The sequence below is a fragment of the Primulina huaijiensis genome, chromosome 3 (genome assembly GCF_012295235.1).
Source record: "Primulina huaijiensis isolate GDHJ02 chromosome 3, ASM1229523v2, whole genome shotgun sequence".
Taxonomy (NCBI): Eukaryota; Viridiplantae; Streptophyta; class Magnoliopsida; order Lamiales; family Gesneriaceae; genus Primulina; species Primulina huaijiensis.
Window position 1 is genome coordinate 15,432,642 of NC_133308.1, and position 8,457 is coordinate 15,441,098.

The following is an 8,457-nucleotide window of genomic DNA, read 5'->3' on the forward strand; positions in this document are numbered from 1 at the left end:
TAAAATGCCTTGACACAATTTTTAAATAAAACAATCAACTAACATTTAAAAATCCAAAGGAAAATAGTTTGAATCATAAAATCATCCCACGTTTTACCAAACCTAAAAACATTATTTGAAAAGTATAGCCCATACTATAACCTCTCAAAACCACTCATAAACATAAATAAATTGACGTAAAAATATCTTTAACATAAATCATATATCATAAAATAGTGCAGAAAACTAGCGTCGATCCAAGGGTTTGTGCACTTTCAGTCTAGCAAAGTAAACCATCAAGACCTCCATTAACATTATTATCATAATCACCTGCATCAATCACACATAGTGAGTCTAAAAACTCAACACACCATAATCTTGATAACAAGTACTAAATATACAGATCACATGCAACAGTGAAAATACTTGTACGTAAAATAACATTTTCGTGAAGGTTTATAAACTTTAAACATAAACATTTTCATAAACATTTTCCATAAACATTTTCACATTATCATCAACATATTCATATTCATATTATCATCAACGTATTCATATTCATATTATCATCAACATATACGTATTCTTTTTTCCTGCGTTGAATTCAGATCGTTAATTCTGATTTTCGTGTTCGTCAACGTATTCGACGATGGATCCATCTACATGTAACCACAGTACTGGACGGCGGGGACATCAGCGACACTCTTACCCGTCAACTAAGCCTTGGCCTTTCGTATTAACATATCATATCGTGTCAATGGAAATACGATTGTCTGGCTCCCTCAAGGGCCTTCTCCCGTAAACGGGCTCCCTCTGGGCCTTCTCCCTCACGATATCTCCAACATATCATCGTATTCGTATCAATGAAAATACGATCGTCAGGCTCCCACTGGGACATTCGCCCTCACGATATCTCCAACATATCATCGTATTAGTCACAATTATTTCACTTCCTTCAACGTTTCGTATTTTCATCACTTTATAAAAATTAAACATGCATGTAACGTTTTTCTTTTGCACCAAGCATGCAACATATATTTTAACGTTATCGTTTCATCGTAAAAACCCATATATCTAAAATAACCATTTTTAACATATTAAATTATAAACATTTAAAATAACATTTTGACATATTAAATCATAACAATTCGATAGACATTTAAAATAAACATTTTAACATATAAACATCCATAAACATTTGAACATAAACCTTGTGGCATATTAAATCATAAAAATCAATAAACATTTAAAATAAACTTTTTAACATATGAAAATCTATAAACATTTAAAATAATTATAGCATATAAAATAGCATTTAGGACACTGCCATGAAGTTTACTAATTTTCGGGTGCAAAATTACCGTTGTACCCCTGGACGTAAAATTTAACGTTTTTCACATTTTCTTAATTTCATTGACTCTAAAATATCCCAAATAATTATTTAAGCTTAAATCTAATTTTGCATAATTTTATTAAGCTTAAATCTAGGCTTTTCAATTAATTCTTTAATTAACGTTTCGTGAAACGATTAAATCCCGGATAAATCCAAAACTCATCATTTTGATCCCAAATTTTAAACATAACATTTTTATTATTTATTCTACTCTTGTGAGCCATGAACCACACCCATAGACCCATGGTTCAAATTTTAGTTTTTTAAATTTCGTTTTTGACACATAATGAAACATACCGAGCCAATTCCTAAATTACTCGAGCCACCTCGAGCCAAACCCGAGCCAACCCACCTAGGCACCCCTGACCAAGCCCAGCCCAAAGAACCAGCTCTAGCTAGCCCAAACTCGCCTGGAAATCGACCCAAGTTCTGCATGTGTGTGTGCGTGAGTCTCCTTGCATATCTAGGACTCATCCAGCCTTAACCACTTGGTCCCTCGTGACCCTAACCATCCCTGGATCACACCCAGACTAACCTCGGACCAGCTCAAGCCCATGTACGCGAGCAGCGAACCACTGAACCAAGTGGCAGCAGCCTGCGCGCCTTGTGCTTCCCTCACGTATCTCTCGTTTGGCTCGAACCACAGCGCACCCAGCCACTCCAGCCCTTGGCCCGACCCATTCCCATCACCCTAGGACCCTGATGGACCACGTAGCCCAGCCCCATACTGAACCGCCCTCTGAAATCTCTCGGCCCCTCTTTATCATGCGTGGGAAGAGTCCTTCCACGCAAGGACTCTTCTCCAACCATCTAGCGCGAGTCCTAGTCCTGCTAGGACCATTCCTATGACCTAACCACATCCTGTAAGAGCCCTCCTCAAGACCTGGTCGAACCCCTTGACCCCATGCACAGTAACCGAGCTTCTTGACTTTGCACAAACCCAACAACAACCCACGGCTCCTTCACGATAAAACCCACGGTTCCAGCTTCTATCATGTCTTGTGTGCAGCATGTTCAAGTGTTATAGGACCCTTTAAAAACGTGTAAAAACATCCTATAACAGTTCCTAATCATGACAGCCCCTTATGTACATAAAAATCATGATTTGTGGATCCCCAACATGCTTTAAAAATTCACATTTGATGCATAAACGAAATTATTTAAAAGCTTTACTTGTTTTTCATGCAAAACATATATAAACAAATACTATGGTGTGATGGATGAGTAAAGGGAAGAATATGGCGTGCCTTTGCGTTTTAAACACACGATTTTACGTTGAAGAATCGAAGATTGATGGCGCGAAGATGATGGCTTGAAGAACACTTGAAAACCTTGAAGAACTTTGATGCTTTTCCATTTTTATTTTGTGTGTGTGCCGTGTCTTTGCTTGTGAATAAAAGAGTTTGAATGGTGTAGGGGAGTGGGGCATGTAACACAATGGGGTTTTGGGGTAGATTTTGTATTTTAAATACGAATTAACATACTAACAATAACTTAGGCCAATTTGCAAAGTTAATTAGGTCCAATTAGTCCATTAGTGCTTAATTAAAATATTTATTTTAATAAAGTTTTTGAATTTATTAGCCGGGTTGCCAATACGTTCGTATTTTTGTTGAAAATCCAACACCGATAAAAATTACGTCCCGGCGTATAAGATCACATCAAAACTCCTTATTTTCAAAAATAAAAAAAAAAAAGCATCATTCTTATTTTAAATAATTAAAAACAAATATTTAATAAAAACTTTTTCTATTTTTCAGCTCTCGATCTCCGTTCCTCGATCGTAACTCGAATAAAAAATACATTTAAATTCAACCATGTAGAAAAGTATGTTTTAAACCTGTAAATATGCACATCATAATTAATTAATGCAATTAAACAATTAATTTAAATACACAAGGAATTTAATAACTTGTATGCATGTGGTTTACGTGGACCTTCAAATTTTCGGGTCGTTACAATTAGTCAAACCAAATGGCATCACTCGAAACTTGTGATGCCCATACCTTATTCGAAATGCATTCTTAGGGAAATCACGTTGATGAACTCGAAGTTGATGATATCCAGACCATAAATCGATCTTCGAGTACACTGAAGTCCCTTTCATGTTATCAAACAAATCATCGATCCGTGGTAACGATTATTTATTCTTGACTGTTACTTTGTTCAACTATCGATAATATATGCAAAGCCGGATAGACCCATCTTTCTTTTTAACGAACAACACTGGTGCTCCCCAAAGAGACGCATTGGGTCTAATGTACCCCTTGTCAAGAAGATCTTGTAACTGTTGTTTCAACTCTTTCATCTCCGTTGGTGCCAATCTATAAGGCGCTCTGGAGATAGGTGCGGTTCTGGTACCAACTCTATCTGCACTTCCACTTCCCTCTCCAGAGGAAATCCAGGAATTTCATCGGGGAAAACATCAGGAAATTCATCGACAACTGGAATGTTCTTCACGTAAATTACATCCTTCGATATGTCCACAGCATAAATGAGGTATCCTCTCCACCTTTCGCTAAAGCATGTTGTGCCTTTACAGCAGACACTACTGGCATTGGAGGTCGAGCTCCCTCTTCTATTCTAGAATATATATAATATAGTAATAATTCGGATCAATTATTCGTTGAATATAGAATTCAAAAAATTATCTCATATACAATACAATCCGATCTTGTTTGTTTTCACACAAATGTATAACTCCCCAGGCATTTGTTGTACCCAGTATGGAGCCATCGTCGCTTCAGAGTATAGCATATCTTCCAACATGTTAACTAATCGATTACGATAAATTGGATCGGATTTTGCTGTTTTTTCTTCTGCAGTACCTCGACGTGACATGAGAAAAATTGACTGATTTCATTTCAAAAATAAAATTATCGATTTCCATTCCCTATCGGAGTTAATCAATATAAAATGGAATTCTCGCCGCTTTGCCGAAGAGCCGACATCGAGGTGCCAAACCTTCCCGTCGATGTGAGCTCTTGGGGAAGATCAGCCTGTTATCCCCCTTCCCTTCCGTACCATCCCCCAAAAAGGGGGAATAGAGATATTTTTTTTTATTTGGAATAAAAAAAGTAACTAACTAGATACTATAGTGATTTAGAATATAACAAATATTCAAATGTAAGAAAATGCATAAGTATTTTTTTTCTCAATAATAGCTTGGTCCACAGCAGCATTAACCGCATTTTATATGTTTCGGATCTATTTACTTACTTTTGAAGGGCATTTTAACAGTAATTTTGAAAATTATTGTACCAATAAAAGCACCCTTTTATATTCCATATCTTTATGGGGTAAAGAAGGGTCTTCAAAAAGTATTAATAACAATTTTCATTTAGTACGAATGACTAATAATCAAAGTCTTTCTTTTTTTTTTTTTTCCGAAAAAGAACCAATTCTCGTCTCCTTCTGTACGAAGTTGAACGAGACATTGATAAAAATCTACAGTCGCTCTATACTTTGTCAATAGGTTGATTCCCATAATACAATCGAAATCTTCCATAGCCAATATCATCAAATTGGCAGACAAGTATTTTTCCTCAAATTCTAACGAACTATCTACTACAAGTCTCTTAGCTAAAACCACTTTTCCCATCGGTGTAGACACCGACATCAAAACATCTAATGAAACGTAGGGTAGTTTTTGCTTCTTAACAAACATTGATGCTATGAATGAATGCAATGCCCGGTACAATTAATACATATGCAGGAATACCACAAAAAAGGAAATTACCTGCAATGACTCTCTTGTTTTGCTCCTCAGCTTGCTCTTGGTTTAGGGCAAACACTTGCCCATGGACTCGTGGGCGTTGCTGAGACCCTTGTGATATCCCTCAACGACGAGAATCTTGAGCAGGAAAACCTTCTTGTTGCAAAGTGGCCTCAGACTGTTTTCCACTGTAAGACCCTACCATAGAACCTCTGCCTCCACTCTGATTATCCAGGTTAGAGCAATCACTCTTCATGTGACCAAAACCACCACAATTGAAACAAGCACATGTCACTCTTCGACAATTCTCCTTCTGGTGATTGTCTTCGCAATGGCCACATTGCAGATTTTTCCTACCAAAACTGTGCATCCCTCCAGAACCGGAAGAAGAAGAAGATACAGAATTCTTGAAAGACTGACTCCTCGGTCCCAAGTAACTTGAACTTTTGCTAGCTTTCATAGCCTTTCTTCTAGCAATACTGATCTTGGCTTGACGACAACGATTCACTAATCCTTCGTACGAAGTCAGATCGTCAAAAACAGAAACTCGATCAAAAATCTTCTGGTTCAAACCATTCAAAAGTGAGAATATTTTGCTGCAGAATTCTCACTGATGTGAGGAGCGTATGACAACATATCCGTTAAACGCTTTTGGTAATCTTCAATGCTCGAATCTCCTTGCTTAATGGTCAAATGTTCCATCTCCTTCGCCTGACGAAGAGCTGGCAGAAAGTGATGATTGATGAAGGCCTGACAGAAATGTTCCCAACGAATCCACCCATGCTGCTAAACTAGAATGGCATAAACATGTTTCCACCATTTCCGAGCTTTTCCTTGGATCATGAAATCGGACATCTCCATCTTCTCATCCTCGTCATAGTGCAGCACTCAAAAACACTGGTCCATTATATCGACCCAAGCTTCAGCAACATCAGCATTCTCAACTCGGTCAACGGTGGAGGTCCAATCTTCATGAAATCCATAATGTTAACGCGGTTCCTACGTCTCCTTTCATCATAATCTCGATGACGCCTTCCGTCACGATCTCTGCGACGATGTTCTCAGTCAGCCTCATCGTCGCCATAACGTTCATGTCCCACACTTCCGTGATTGCTTTCATCTCCTGACATCTGAAAGGAAACCAAAATCAACATCTAAAACCTCGAAACAAAATTACTAATGTCCAAAAAATCTTTGCATGATCTAATACCACCAAATGTAGCATCCTTACCCGAGCCACTACTAAACAGACTAATAAGCATGCAAAATTAAAACCTAATAACAACAATTAAACAGCAAAAAACAAATAACTTAATCATCTTACAACCCAAATGAAAAAAGAACAATAACAGCGATCTTAAACATTAATACAACCATATCGAAAACATAATTCTGAACGAGAATACGATATACCAAATAAAACCTCCACTGGATCGCCACCGAAAACCCAACTGCTATAGCCACTGCCCTGGCTGTCCAAATCGTCAAACCTAAGAACTGTCCCGAGGAATGGGGTGCCCAAGATGAAAAAAAGGACGTGAGCGATAATCAACCAATACGAGAATGTACGAGTATACAAACTGATATAAGGCATGCGAAATGCAATATGCTCAGATATCAAGGATCAAGTCAGGAATCTCATGCTCAGTCTAGAGGCGCCTAAGTGTGTAGTCTCTGATCTGCCCTAGGCATGTTTTGGCTCCCACACTCATCATCGAGAATTGGACCTACAATGTTCAGGTCATCAGAGCCCACTGGTCCCGTCGAACACTGTAGCTCTCGATGCCCCATCGTCCACAATACAGAATAGGGCTGAGCGGCCCCAACAAATGAGATATATCTCAAAAGATATCGGACTCGACATGACATGTCATACATAATACGCCAAAGCAATAAAACATGTATCATGCAACAGATAAATATGCGGCATATAAGTGTATACTACTCTTGGATATCTCAGTCAATACGTCACGTACCTCACTAAAAAAATCTGACATAAAGCTTAGTCGTCTGAACCTAGACAATACCAACATAACAAACCAGATCCTGAATTACCAAACATGCTACAAAGTTTTTTTAAATGATTCTGTCATAATTATTTAAGGCTTTAGGATTATAGTTGTGTCCGTCGTCAGCCTGCTGATGATGTCTCGATCTCAGTTCACCGACCCCTCCTCGAGTCGACACTAGCTCCGAAACTTCCCGACACCAAAGTGCCCTAGAAACTGACTAGAAAACCTAAGGTATATGGCTAGAATTCTCTCTGAAGGAAGCGGTGTAGGAAACAAAAGAAATCGTCTTCCATTTATATACATATACATACATATATATATATATATATATATGTATGTATATGCTAATATCTTGCTATGTACCAGCTATATTTAATGTAACGCCCCGAAAATTTAAAAGTCCACGCGAACCACATGCTCGAGTTATTAAATTCTCTTGTATTTTAATTAAATGATTTAATTGCATTAATTAATTATGTTGTGCATATTGACATGTTTAAATATACTTTTCTACATTGTTGTATTAAAATGTATTTTTAAAAGGTTATTCGAGTTGCGATCGAGGAACAGAGACCGATGGCTGAAAATGGAAAATGATTTTATTAAATAAATGTTTTTAATTATTTAAAATATGGGTGATGCTTTTTATTATTTTTAAAAATAAGGAGTTTTGAGGTGATTTTATACGCCGGGACGTAAACTTTATCGGTGTTGGTTTTTCAACAAAAATACGAACTTTTTGGTAACCCGGCTATTAAATTCACAAACTTATTTTTACCAAAACCATTTTTAATATTTTACTTAAATATTAATTAATACTAATGGGCCTAAATTTGTAGCTTATTAGGCCTAAGCCTTATTTAGGGATTTAATTAGTATATAATATACTAAATCACCCCATTAAACCCTTAATTCATCAACTCTCGGCCACTTTTCAGAATTTCACCAACTTTTCCCTCAAATTTCACGGCACACACCCACTACAATTTGAAAGAAAAAGTTTGAAGGCTTCAAGGAACTTTTAGCCAAGGTCGTCGTCGCCGTTCTTCGCAATCGTCAACGGTTTTTCGTGCGTAAAATACGCAAAGGCACGCCATATTCTTTCCTTCAAATATCTATCACACCATAATATTTATTTGAACATGTTTTGATATAAAACAAGGCATACAACTTGATATTTTTGTAACTATGCCGACATGTGTATTAAACTCTTGATTTGTGGTTCAAAATTCATGTTTTTTATTTTATTTAAGGGACTGCCATGGATAGGGTATTATTATGAAATGGGTTATAGCTAAAAACATGATAAATAATAACGAAAACAAGGCTGGAACCGTAGGAAGAAAAAACAGAAAAAA

The 8,457-nt window shown here is 37.1% G+C and overlaps 1 long non-coding RNA gene across 1 annotated transcript; it reads left to right on the forward strand.

Annotated features, from left to right (window-relative positions):
* The first annotated feature begins 7,119 nt into the window (after positions 1 to 7,119).
* On the forward strand, positions 7,120 to 7,364 carry LOC140972184 (uncharacterized). The gene is made up of 2 exons (XR_012174457.1): positions 7,120 to 7,157; positions 7,199 to 7,364. It is a non-coding gene; the product is annotated as an uncharacterized lncRNA (long non-coding RNA).
* The last annotated feature ends 1,093 nt before the right edge of the window (positions 7,365 to 8,457 follow it).